At 42.9% G+C, this 14218-nt stretch overlaps 1 protein-coding gene across 1 annotated transcript in view; it reads right to left on the bottom strand.

Annotated features, from left to right (window-relative positions):
• Window positions 1-14218, bottom strand: part of LOC128043395 (SH3 domain-binding glutamic acid-rich protein-like) — a 170458-nt gene that overhangs the window by 140200 nt on the left and 16040 nt on the right. The gene's annotated exons all lie outside the window — the stretch shown is intronic.

The following is a 14218-nucleotide window of genomic DNA, read 5'->3' as shown; positions in this document are numbered from 1 at the left end:
AAATTAAGGTTTTGTTTTATTTCTAATCTAATTTTAAAAGTCCATTGTATATTAGCCAATGACAACATTTCAAATACAAAATTACATCTTTTTTTCCTACAACTGAAACATGTCCACTATCTTTTGGAAGACTAATTCATTATATTATTTCAATATTCCATGGGGCTCCATAGCTAATAAGTCTAAGTTAGTCAACCCAAAACATACACTTCTCATACCTGTCAGAACCTTATCAGGAATCAGACTACACTGTAACTTAAAAACATGGAAGCAGCTCTGAAAGAGAATATAAGAAGTCTCTCTTTTCTTTTTTTTAAAAAAGCATATTGATTACCAAGCTTGGTTTTATGAAAATTATTTTTGAGCATCTCTTATTCAGGTAAACTGGGTATCCAGTATCCTGCCCTGGTTGTTAACACTTTCCTCAAGTACACCCATATTTTTTATTTATATGTGTTGAATACCTGTAATGTAACCCTTTTTCTATCAATCTTGTTTAAAACAGTATATTGTTATAATTAGTGTCCACTGGGTTAGCTGCTCAGTCCTAATGAATATATTCATTATACTTAGAATATTTTATATTAGGACTGTACAGAGGAGACTGTACTCCCAATGTTAATTAACTTACCTTTACTCATATATCAGTTCAGTTCAATTCAGTCGCTCAATTGTGTCTGACTCTTTGTGACCCCATGAACTGCAGCATGCCGGCCTCCCTGTCCATCACCAACTCCTGGAGTTTACTCAGACTCATGTCCATTGAGTCAGTGATGCCATCCAACCATCTCATTCTCTGTTATGTCCTTCTTCTTCTGCCTTCAATCTTTCCCAGCATCAGGGTCTTTTCCAATGAGTCAGTTCTTTGCATCAGGTGTCCAACGGATTGGAGTTTTAGCTTCAACATCAGTCCTTCCAATGAATAGTCAGGACTGATTTCCTTTAGAATGGACTGGTTGGATCTCCTTGCAGTCCAAGGGACTCGACTCTCAAGAGTCTTCTCCAACACCACAGTTCAAAAGCATCAATTCTTCGGCACTCAGCTTCCTTTATATTCCAACTCTCACATCGATGCATGACTACTGGAAAAACCATAGTGCCGGGGTCCAGCCCCAGTGGATCCAGGAAATTTGAAGTGGGGAAGGCGTCGGTGTCTGAGGAATTAATTGTTTAATTAAAGATCTATGGAGAGATTAGGAAAGAATAGTGCAGTAGGAAAATTAGTGGAAAAAAGAGGCTGATATTCCTTGGTTTACACGGAAAGCTAATAAAGTCTCAAGACAAGAAACTTGCACTGTCTACGTTAGGCCACAGGCGCCCACTTGAATAGCAGAGGTTGCCCCGCCTTGGGCTCCCTCTCGTGTGGGTCTTAGAGGCCCAGGCAAATAAGTAGACACGGAGAGCCTCTGTGTTCCAAGGGATCAGCCTGAAAAAGAGAGGGAGAGAGAGGGAGAAAGAGACAGAGAGAGACGACATGGGGGAGGCCAAGCTTGTGCAAAAACCCCATAACTTTATTTTCAAAAGGTGCCTATATACCCTAAGTTTTACATAATGGAAGATACAGAGTCATGCAGGCAACAGTCCTGACCCTTATGGATGGATACCAGGCTTTCTTTCTGCATATCTTTCCGTATACAAAAGGTCTCAGGTGATTTACATTATCTTCTGGCCAAGAGGCCTGTTAACACTTTATGGCTCTCTTCCTTAATGAATGTTAATCTCATTTCCTCTGAAGTGTTTTTCTTTAATCTGCATCACCCTTAAAGCACTAAAAGTTACATCCCTGTAGAACAAAGGTGCAGTGGGTTATAACAAAGAAGGTACTTAACTCAAAGATCTATGTTGCTACTTGTTTTTTCTATATACCAACTATATCAACACATAAAAGATATGAAAATTTGGCAGCAAGTATTGGCTCAACAATGAAACCCTTAATCTGACCTATTCTAATGATTTTGACTCCTCAGAAGCCCCTACATTCCTAGGATTTTTTAAGCTTCCTGTGCCTCTCGGGGTTCGGGAGGCTGTGAGCAATCACATGCGCAGTCGTAAAAGGTCTGGACAGACCTGTCAGGCAAGTTAGAAAGCTACCAGAGGGGTTTGAGCTGAGACACTCCTTTTATATGCAGGAGACTGTTAGCTGGAGTTCTAAGTTGACTTTTTCCAGAAAAAGGTGGTGGGGGATAGCCCCCTGTTAATGTCAGAGGAGTTGGTGAAAGGCATAATATAATAAAGCAGACAGATTTTGGTTCTGGGGGTAGATACTCAAGAAAATCCGGGGGGGGGGGGGGGGGCCTGAGGCCCCAACCTTTGCGTTTTGTCAGGCCCCCTTCCTCATGACTTTTGCCATGGGTGGGATTCCTCATACTGGCTCCCAGCACCATGGCCTTGACTAGATCTAGGACCTTTGTTGGCAAAGTAATGTATGTATAAGGGTAGCATTTTTCACCTTTATGGCAGAAAAGTGAAGAAGAACTAAAAAGCCTCTTGATGAAAGTGAAAGACGAGAGTGAAAAAGATGGTTTAAAGCTCAACATTCAGAAAACTAAGATCATGGCATCCAGTCCCATCACTCCATGAGAAATAGATGGGGAAACAGTGGAAACAGTGTCAGACTTTATTTTGGGGGGTTCCAAAATCACTGCAGATGGTGATTGCAGCCATAAAATTAAAAGATGCTTACTCCTTGGAAGGAAATTTATGACCAACCTAGATAGCATATTCAAAAGCAGAGACATTACTTTGCCAACAAATGTCCGTCTAGTCAAGGCTATGGTTTTTCCAGTAGTCATGTATGGATGTGAGAGTTGGACTGGAAGAAAGCTGAGCACCGAAGAATTGATGCTTCTGAACTGTGGTGTTGGAGAAGACTCTTGAGTGTCCCTTGGACTGCAAGGAGATCCAACCAGTCCATCCTAAAGGATATTAGTCCTGGATATACTTTGGAAGGACTGATGCTGAAGCTGAAACTCCAGTACTTTGGCCACCTCATGCGAAGAGTTGACTCATTGGAAAAGACCCTGATGCTGGGAGGGATTGGGGCAGGAGGAGAAGGGGATGACAGAGGATGAGATAGCTGGATGGCATCACTGACTAGATGTTTGGGCATCACCCAAACATGAGTTTGGGTAAACTCCAGGAGTTGGTGATGGACAGGGAGGCCTGGCATGCTGCAATTCATGGGGTCACAAAAAGTGGGACATGACTGAGCAACTGAACTGAACTGATTTATAATTTACACCATATTATTTTCAAATATGTTTATGGGTTGGTATGTAATATTGTTGATCTAAGACTGTAGTTGATCTAAGAAATGTTAAACTTCATTCAAGCCAAGCTGAACATTAAAACCTGGAGACATTTCAGAAAGCTCTAGGACTGTTCCACCCACTAAAGGTCAAAGTGCAGTTATGTAAGTTTTGTGCAGTTATGTAAGTTATGTAAGTTTTAAAGACAAAGGGTTATCTATCAGAAGATTATCTACTGTTGCTAGTTTACACAGTCCAGATCTACACGTACAAACAGTGAATCACCATGACCTTGTAACATCAAGAAGGGAGGTTATCTTCCTGAGCAGTGTGATCCTTCCTGAGACTAAAAAGGAATGTTATCTCCTAAGGGGGTCTGGTTAATGCAGACACACAGCAGACACCAAATGGGAGAGAGAAGGCCCAATCGAGCAGAGGAAATGTTTATGTTTAAAGTCTCACCATAAAATAAGTGTTTTATTTCATTAATAGCAGCATCCTTTTGAAAACTGGGAATAGCCAGATAAATTTTCTAAAGGAAACAGAAGTCATGGTTAGAAAAGAACTATATTTAAAATCAAAGATGAGTTAAATACTAGAATTGGCATAAGCTTTGATCTTTATGAAAACATAGGGGGGATAAAAAAAAGATAAGGGGAGAGAGGGAGGGAGGAGAGTTAGAATTCTCAGAGGCTTCTAGAGGGGGAGACACACGAATGCACATGACATTATACAACTACTCATCTCTACATTCTGGAGAAATGTACTAAAAGGATTCTTAGAAATGGTCGTGGTGGTGGTGTTCATTTGCTAAGTCGTATCCAACTCTCTACAACCCCATGGACTGTAGCACCAGGCTTCCCTGTCCTTCACCATCTCCCAAAGTTTGCTCAAACTCATGTCCATTGAGTTGATAATGCCATCCAACCAACTCGTCCTCTATCATTCCTTTCTCCTCGTGCCTTCAATCTTTCCCAGCATCGGGGTCTTTTCCAGTAAGTCAGCTCTTTGAATCAGGTGGCTAAAGTATTCAAGCTTCAGCTTCAGCATCAGTCCTTCCAATGAATATACAGGATTGGATGAAATGGTGTACAGAATAATATTACAATATTCCAACACCTACTCCTGCTTTATAGCAGATGGAGAATTTGGGGGGATCTTTTCTTATTACCACAATAGAAGCACAAATCGAAACATTAAATCAGAGCAATCTAAAAGAGCTTCTGTAGGGAATATTTTAAAAATATAATTTAATATAAACTAAGATGGTTATCTTCTGGTCATCTTATTTTAAAAATTATAGGTGTAGGAAGTTAAAGTAATAAAATGCTAAATTTTTATTTCTGAGGAATGAGATTGTGGCCAATTTTTAAATTTATTCTTTGGCTTTTTTTTTTTTTTTTACTGTGACTTTCTATAATGAACACAATTTTATAAACAGGAAGAAAAAAGGTTTCAAAATAAAAACAAGAGCGCCATTTCATGTAGTCTGGTATACAAGGTCCTCTGGATCTCCTGCTGTAAAAAGGCTAAAAATGCCATAGTGAGTATATAAACATGTTTCTTGACCAGTTGTTGAGCGGGTAAACACTCAGGAAAGTGGGCACCAGGGAGGCTGGAAGGAGGGCTCTGAAGTCAGCTTCCGCCTAACAGGTTGTCGACTGAAAAAAAAAAAAAGCACAACGTCAGAGTTGAGAGTTATGCTTTATTCCACAGACAAAACTGAGGACCTAAGCCTGGGACTCATCATCTCAGGTCACTCTGAGGGATTGCTCTGAAGAGGCAAGCAAGGCGGGAAGCCAGGATATATAGTTTTCACAACAAAGACCAGGTAGTCAGAACATCAAAAGATGACTGTTAAAGAAAACCAGGCATCTCAAGTTAAGGAATTTAGTGCACCTACATATGGGAAGATGCAAGAGTCTGGGCTCACTGAAATCATTCCTCTGATGCACACTTGTTCTCAGGCCAGGATCCTGTTTTTTCACATGCTGAGTCTCCTCAGGGTGCACTGTCAGGGCAGCTGCAGCAGGGACATTTCTAGTTCACCAGGCATTTGATAAGTATCCAAAAAGCCTCCAGGATAAAACCCTGAGGACAAAACCAGCCCAAGTAGGAGCCTCAGAGGAGTTCCCTCCCACATAAGGGGACATCCAGCCTCCATGAGCTCCCAAACTGTCTTAAACTCTGAAACTCTGTAACCGTAATCAGCATTCATCCTCAGGAGAGCCTGAATTGGGTGGTTGTTGTTCAGTCACCAAGTCTGTACTAATCTTTGCAACCCCATGGACTGCAGCATGCAGGCTTCTCTGTCTCTCACCATCTCCCGGAGTTTGCCCAAGTTCATGTCCAATGAATTGGTGATGCCATCCAACCATCTCATTGCCTGTTGCCCTTTTCTCCTTCTGCCTTCAATCTTTCCCAGCATCAGGGTCTTTTCTAATGAATCAGCTTTTCCCACCAGGTGGCCAAAGTACTGGCGCTTCAGCTTCAGCATCAGCCCTGCCTAAGGGTATTCAGGGTTGATTTCCTTTAATATTGGCTGGTTTGATCTCCTTGCAGTCCAAGGGACTCTCAAGTCTTCTCCAGCACCACAGTTCAAAAGCATCAATTCTTCAGCACTCTGCCTTCTTTATTGTTCAACTCTCACATCCATACATGACTAACAGAAAGACCATAGCCTTAACTATATGGTTACCCGGTATTTATAATCTAAAGTTTAAAGTGATGGAGGCAAATGGTACCCCCAGGGCAGTAGAGGTGCAAACCCTCTCTGGAAGAAGCTAGCTTTGATCCAGGCCTCAAGAAATTCCCAAGAGAGGTAAGAGGAAGACACAAGAAAACAAAGTGCTAAGAGAACCAACAGGAACAAGATACCGGGGTCAGCTCTGCAAGTTATTAACATGTTAGTGTTATTACCACTGTGGACAAAGAATCTCATCTGCCATTTCAGTAAACCAAGGATGCTGGGGCCAGAAAACCATCAGCCACTGCAGCTGCCCCTAATGGCCGAGGGAAATTCAGGATGGAGAAAAACAGGATACAGAGCCTGGAGAGTAAACATGTATATCAAAGGAATTATTTCAGTAAGCCCAGACATCCCAGGGCATGGCTGCGTTCCAATAAAGTAAACACACTCAGCCTATAGGCCAAGTCCTGCTGCTGTCTGACTTTGCAAACAGTGTTTTGTGAACCTTGTCCTAACTGATAAACTTCAGGCAGGAGAAAAGTGACTTGAGATGTTTAAAAGGTCTCATATGCAAGAGAGTAGTAAATGTGTAATTTTAAGTGACTTACTGCTTTTAAAAATTTTGTATTTTCAGCTGTGCTGGGTCTTCACTGCTGAACAGGCCTTTCTCTAGTTGAGTCGAGTGGGGACTACTCTCCAGCTGCGGCTCATGGGTTTCTCACTTCAGTGGCTTCTTTTGCTGCTGAGTACAGGTTCCAGGGCCGGTGGGCCCAGTAGTTGCAGTTCCTGGGCTCCAGAGCACAGGCTCAGTGGTTACGGCACAGCTTTAGTCGCTCCGCAGCATGTGGGTTCTTCCCAGAAAGTCTCTTGCATTTGTAGACGGATTCTTTACTACCAAGCCTCCAGGGAAGTCCTGACATTACTGTTTTATATTTAACTTTTTATTTTGTATTGGGATATACCCAGTTAACCATGTTGTGATAGTTTCAGATGGGCAACAAAGGGACTCAGCCGTACATGTATCCATTCTCCCCCAAACTCCCCTCCCATCCACGTTGCCACATAACATTGAGCAGAGTTCCCTGTGCTAAATTCCCTGAACAAGTTAAAGAATTTAGTTTTTGATCCCTCATGGTCTTGCATAAAAGTAAGATACAGCTGAAGTATCCTGTATCACATAAGTTTATGACAAGCATAACATTCACACTGGGAGGAAAGGACTGGAGTTAGTGTTGTGAGTCTTACACTGCTGATGAGGAGAGTAAAATACTAACTTTTAAGCACTGATAAATTTTCTAGTGTAAGCACTAAAGCAAAAATCAACTTCAAAACATATGGGAGAGACATGTGAAAAACAAAAGGTAATTGTGAGATAACAGAGAACATGAAATGGTCTCTGCTCCTGTTTCTGGGCACAAGGCTCCTGAAACCCTGGCGATTCCAATAATGAGACCACCAGCGGCATCTTTTGTTCTGTTATTTGGTCCTTGACTCCAGCTCCTGGCACTGAGCTCCAAAAGCCTCTGCCATTTCCTGGGTGATGGGAGGGTCTTTGGTTCTATGAATTGACTCTGGGTGGCTCCTGAATGGCTCCTGGGTGGGGGCTGGTCACCACAAAGACCAAGCCATGGTTGGAAGCTTGGACCTGTCAGCCATGCATTCCACTGTCTTGAGTGGGGAGGGGCTGAAATGGAGTTAATGACAATCATGCCTACATAATGAAGCCTCCATAAAATCCCAACAGTACAGGGCTGGGAGCTTCTGGGTTGGTGACCCCATGGAGATTTGGGGAGACTGGCATGCCCAGAGAAGGCACGAAGCCCCTGCCCTACGAATTCCTTCCTCTTGATGTTCATTGGGGTTCTTTATCCCATCCTTTATAATAAAACTGGTAATAAAACTAGTAAATGCACATCATTTTGCAGATAAAAAGTCAAAAGTCTGTATAGTCAAAGTTATAGATTTTCCAGTAGTCATGTATGGACGTCAGAGCTGGACCATAAAGAAGGCAGAGTGCTGAAAAGTTGATGCCTTCAAACTGTGGTGCTGGAGAAGACTCTTGAGAGTCTCTTGGACTGCAAGGAGATCTAACCAGTCAATCCTAAAGGAAATCAACCCTGAATACTCATTAGAAGGACTGATGCTGAAGCTGAAGCTGAAGCTGAAGCTCCAACACTTTGGCCACTTGATACCAAGAGCTGACTCACTGGAAAAGTCCCTACAAAGATAGAAGGTGGGAGGAGAAGGGGATGACAGAGGATGAGATGGTTGGATGGCATCACCGACTCAATGGACATGAGTTTGAGCACACTCTGGGAGATGGTGAAGGACAGGGAAGCCTGGTGTGCTGCAATCCATGAGGTCACAAAGAGTCAGACATGACTTAGCAACTGAACAGCAAAACAGTTAAGTATGTGGTTTTCCTGAGTTCCGTGAGCAGCTCTAGCAAACTAATTAAATTGCAACTGCTGAGGAGAGGGCTGTGGGAACCTCAGATATTTAACTGGTCAGTCAGAAGCCCTGTGACAACCTAACTTGGGATTGGCATCTGAAGTGGGGGAAGGGGAGGGGGCAGTGTTATGGTACTGAGACCTTCACCTGTGGCATCTGACACCATCTCCAGGTAAAGTTTGTCAGAACTGAGTTAACTTGCTGGACACCAAGTTGGTGTCCCAGAGAGTTGCTTGTTATGGGGTGTGAACTTAAAAAAATATTCACAGCCTAAAAGTTGAGAGTTATGTTTTATTCGTTGAGAATTTTTAGGACTTTAAGCCCAGGAGGCAGCACCTCAAGTAGCCCTGAGAGAATTGCTCCAAGGAGGCAAGGGGAGGAGCAATAAAACAAGATCAATGTGCAAAAATCTATTTCTATATACCTGAAACAAAAAATCTGAACTGAAATTTTAAAACAATTCCATTTATAATGGCATTAAAAGAATAAAATACTAATGTATAAATTTAACAAAAGACATGCAATGTCTATCATTTGAAAACTACAGACCATTGTTGAGGGAAATTAAAGATTGAAATAACTGGAAAGACACCCTGTGCACAAGGACTGAAAGATAACGTCAAGATGGCAACACAACCCCAGCTAACGTCACTGAAGAAGCTGAAAAGCTGATTCTAAAATTCAGATGGAATCACAAGGGACCTAGAACAGCCAAAAAAATCTTTCAAAAGAACAATTCTGGAGGCTTCACACTTCCTAATTTCAAAACTTACTACCAAGTAACAGTAATCAAAACACCGTGGAATTGGTATGAGAATGATATGCAGATGGATGGAACAGAACTGAGTCCAAAAAACAAATCCATGTATTTATAGTCCACTGATTTTTGAAAAGGTTACAAGACCACTCAATGGGGAATAAGTCTCTTTAACAAACAGTGCTTGCACAACAGGCTGCATGCGTGCATTCTCAGTTGCTAAGTCGTGTCCAACTCTTTGTGGCCCCGTGGACTGTAGACCACCAGCTCCTCTGTCCGGGGAATTTTCCAGGCAAATATACTGAAGTGGGTTGCCATTTCCTCCTCCAGGATATTCCTGAGCCAGGATCATACCCAGGTCTCCCACGTTGGCAGGTGGATTCTTTACCACTGAGCCATCAGGGAAGCCTGGACAACAGAATACCCACATGTAAAAGAATAAAACTGAATCCTTACCTAACTCTGTATATAAAATTAACTCAAAATGAACCAAAGACCTAAATGTAAAAGCGAAAACTATAAAAGTCTGAAAAGAAAACATAGGCATCAACCTTTGACCTTGGACCTGGCGATGGATTCTTAGGAATGACACCAAAAGCACAAGCAACAGCTAAAGCATCAGCAGAATACACAGCATTCATTCAACTTAAGGTTGGACTCAACAGCAAGAGTCGGCGCTCTCCATACTGCAAGAGGGACGCATACACTTTACATTCCAAACACACAGGCAGCAAAGCCGACACACACAAGCAAGAATGGTGAACCTGGGACCTCCCTGGAGGGCCAGTGGCTAAGACTCTGCATTTCCGCTGCAGGGAGCAGAGGTTTGACCCCTGGCCCAAAAAGCTATGGCCCAAAAAGCAGCACGGTGCGCACATCACCCCCCGCCCCCAAAAGGAAAAGAATAGTGAACCCAGAGAGAAAATGAGCCATGAGTCCCAGGATCCACATGGGGTGCAAACACACAGAGCTGTGGATCTGGTGAGACCACCAAAAGGCTCCACCATGAACTTGTAAGAGAACAGCACCCAAGGAAGTTCCCCTAACTGCTAACTGGTAACAGCTCAACTGTGAAGATATATTCCCTGAAAAGGTGTTCATGGCCCTTAGGTGAAAACCATTATTTGGTGGAGTTTTTTTTAAGTTAAATATTCCTGGGTTTTGACTTACAACATGCTGGGAGGGGTATAAAAAAGCCTAAGCAACAGTCTCTGGCCCTAAAGGCACTTATAGCATCAACAGAAGGAAAACCCTTTATCACAAAGTGAAGTGAAGTCACTCAGTCATGTCTGACTCTTTGCGACCCCATGGACTGTAGCCTACCAGGCTCCTCCGTCCGTGAGATTCTCCAGGCAAGAGTACTGGAGTGGGTTGCCATTTCCTTCTCCAGGAGATCTTCCTAACCCAGGGATCAAACCCGGGTCTCCCGCATTGCAGGCAGATGCTTTACCATCTGAGCCACCAGGGAAGCCCTTTATCACAAAAGAAGTATTTAAACATTAGGAATCAGACTTCCCTAGGGATTAGAGACCGGGATTAGATCCCTGGGTTAGGAAGACCCCCTGGAGAAGGAAATGGCAACTCACTCCAGTATTCTTGCCTAGAAAACCCCATGGACAGAGAAGCCTGGTGGGCTACAGCCCATGGGGTCGCAAAAGAGTCAGACAGGACTTATGGACTAAAAACCACCACCAAACATCAGGAATAAAAACACACAATAGCCGATATCGTAAGTCAATACAAAATTTGTTGACAGATCAGTCATATTGACACTACTTCAGATGTTCAGACAAGGAGGGGGGGGAAAGAAATCACTATCATCTAAAGTGGTCAGAAAAAGCTTCATAAATAATCTTAAAGGGACAATAAGATATAAACAGGAGACATAAGAGGGGGTTCAATCCCAGGGTTCAGAAGATCCCCTGGAGAAGAGCATGGCAACCTTCTCCAGTATTCTTACCCAGAGAATCCCATGGACAGAGGAGCCTGGCGGGCTACAGTCCATAGGGTTGCAAAAGAGTCGGAGACGACTGAAATGAGTTAGCATACAAAGTATAGATTGGACAGAAGAGGCATCACACATACTTGCATGCGCACACTCACAGACACAGACACACACACACACACTGCCCCCACAGACCTGTGTATAAGAAAAATCATGGGCAGCCAAACAGTCTGGCCATGTCAAGGAAGAATAAACTAGCCAAGGTAGCATTCCTCCCTCCTGTGCCAGTAACAGACTGTATTAAGCACATACAAACGATCGTGGGTTTGTATATAAAAAGATTCTCCTGCTTGATTTATCATAAATTTAGAGCCAACCAAACGGGTATGAGGAGAACTTTACAATTTTTTTTTTTTTTGGCTGCACTCTACAGCTGTGGGATCTTTGTTCGCCCACCAGGGAACAAACCCTGGCCTGGCAGTGAAAGCAACAGAATCCTAACCACTGGATCGCCAGGGACTTCCCACTTTAGATGTATTTTAAATCAAACAGATGTCTATTTTCATGTGAAGCTATAAACCATATCCAGTAATTTTTAATAGGAGCACAAAACCTAAAGCTATCCGTAAAATTTTAGAAAGAAAGGAAAAGCTCAAACAATAACACCACAGTCCCAGTTCTGTGGAATCTTAGGAGACTTCACTTCCTAGTTCCTTTTCTGTACTTTCCAGCTAGGATTTAAAAAAAAATAAATAAGAGTTTTTTAGGTGTTACTTTCAAAAAGTTATTTTAAAAGCACATGTATCAGTTTTCATAAAGGTATGAAATATCACTGGAGGAAACTGGTAGCAGCGACAACTCTGGAAAATTGAGCGGCATGGCAGCAGAAGCTTAGAAGATGTACTTTTATCACATCTTTTTGTATCTTTTGAATTCAGTCCCACATTTACTATTTTTTAAAAAACCACAAGGATGTGAAACATGACAGACATTTAAATGCCCCCTATTTAATCTTCACAAACTATTATTAATGTATGTGGAAAAATGCCGGGGTCCAGCCCCGGTAGATCCAGGGTAATTCGAAGCGGGGATGGCGTAAGCAAGGAAAAACTTATTTAGAAATATAAAAGAGAGATTAGGAAAGAATAATGTAGCGGGAAATTTAGTGGAAAAAAGAGGCTGAATAACTTGGTTTACGTGGAGAACTAATAAAACCTCAGGACAAGAGATGTGCACCATCTACGTTAGGCCACCGGCGCCCGTTTGAATAGCAAAGGGTGCCCCGCCTTGGGCTTCCTCTCTCATGGGTCTTAGAAGCCAGGACTAGTAAGCAGACATGGCAAGCCTCCACGCCCCAGATGGGAATTCAGCCAGAAAACAGAGTAAGAAAAGACACGGGGGAAACCAGTCTTTCCAGTGACTGGCCATCCTCTGTTGTCCGGAAAGGCCTTATATACTTTGGATTGTACATAAAGATCAATGGATAATACAAAATTATGCAGCGTCAGCAGCCCTGACTCTATTGAGACCAGGCTTTCTCTCTGCATACCTAGTTGTATACATAAGTCTTAGGTGATTTACATCATCTTCTGGCCAGAAGGCCAATTAACATTTTACGGCTCTGTTCTGATAAGGGTTTGTCAACCAGAAGACTTATTTGCCTTAATAGTGTTGTTCTTCCCAAAGTCTGGTGCCACCCTCAGAAAGCACTAAATAAAGTTACATTCTTACACAGCAAGGATACAATTTATAACAATGAAAGAAGTACAGTGATTTATAACAAAGAGAAAAGTAACTCAAAAGTCTAGTGTTGCTAACATCAAAACTACTATATTCCTTTTTCTATATCCCAATTACATTGCTTAATATCCTTCAGGTGCCTAAAAGATAAAGAACATGGGGGCCTGGCAGCAGTCATTGACTCAACAGTGAAACCCGTCACCAGTATAATTTTTAGCTCTTTAGAAAAAGGCTTTGTATCTTTAAGATGCTTTAAGCTTTGTGCCTCTCGCGGTTTGGGGGCTATAAACAATTCACAAGTTGTAAAAGTCCGGGCAGACTGATCAGATAAGTTAGAAAGCTATCAGAGGGGTTTAAACCGAGACATTCTTTTTATATGCAGGAGACTGTTAACTGGAGCCCTAAGTTAATTCCTTTTAGAGGCAGAAGAGTGGAAAGCACAGTACAATAAGGCAGGCAGACTCTGGTTTTGGGGGGTAGATGTTCAGGAAAACCCAGGGGGAACCCCTGAAGCCAGATCACGCCTTTGCATATGTCTGGCTTCCTTCCTCATGACCTTGGCCATGGGCGGGATTCCTCACGCTGGCTCCCAGCAAGAAAAAGGGAACAGCTGTGAATTATAAACCTTTTCTCCTAGCCTCAGTGAAATTTGTCAAAATGCGTGCAGAAAGACTATATCCTTAGTAGAGAAATGAGGATCTAGCCCAGGAGACTTTCATGGATTAGTGATCCCAGGATGGGCCTGGGGAGGAGGATACCTGGCTACCCAACTGTGGACTGTCACCTGCCATTTACGTCTGCAGCTCATAAAATCACACTGGGCATATGGCTTCCTAGGGGCCCGAGACCCCGCAGCTTCCTTGTGCTGCTGTAATTGCCTCCACTGATGAGGACGAGGTCAGCAGCTCATCCCCTGCAGCTGAAACATACCCTGTGAGGTGACCGGATGGTGGACTCTGGTTTTGGCTGTAAGCACGGCTGTCTTGCCCGTTCTGCATCACCTCCAGAGCTGGGGCAGCCTGGGGCTGAGTGAGTCAGAGAGGAACCTGAAACCCACTCTGGTGATGCCCGACTGAAGCAACACAGTGCTTGGTCCCTTCATAGCATGATCAGCAGAAACAATAATGAGCTTACTTATCACAGCATCAGGGAGTACAAGGATACACACATGATTTTTTAAAACTCGTGCTACATGAAAGCAACCTAGAAGTCCACTGACAGAGGAAGCGATAGAGAAGGTGTGGTACATTTATATAACGGAGTATTCAGCCAGAAAAAGGAAAGAAACTGGGCCATCTGCAGTGATGCAGAAGGACCTAGAGTCTGTCATACAGCATGAAGTCAGAAGGAGAAAAACAAATACCGCATATTAACACATATACACACAA

The sequence above is a fragment of the Budorcas taxicolor genome, chromosome 1 (genome assembly GCF_023091745.1).
Source record: "Budorcas taxicolor isolate Tak-1 chromosome 1, Takin1.1, whole genome shotgun sequence".
In the NCBI taxonomy this organism is placed as follows: domain Eukaryota; kingdom Metazoa; phylum Chordata; class Mammalia; order Artiodactyla; family Bovidae; genus Budorcas; species Budorcas taxicolor.
This window is presented reverse-complemented; position numbering and strand designations above follow the sequence as displayed.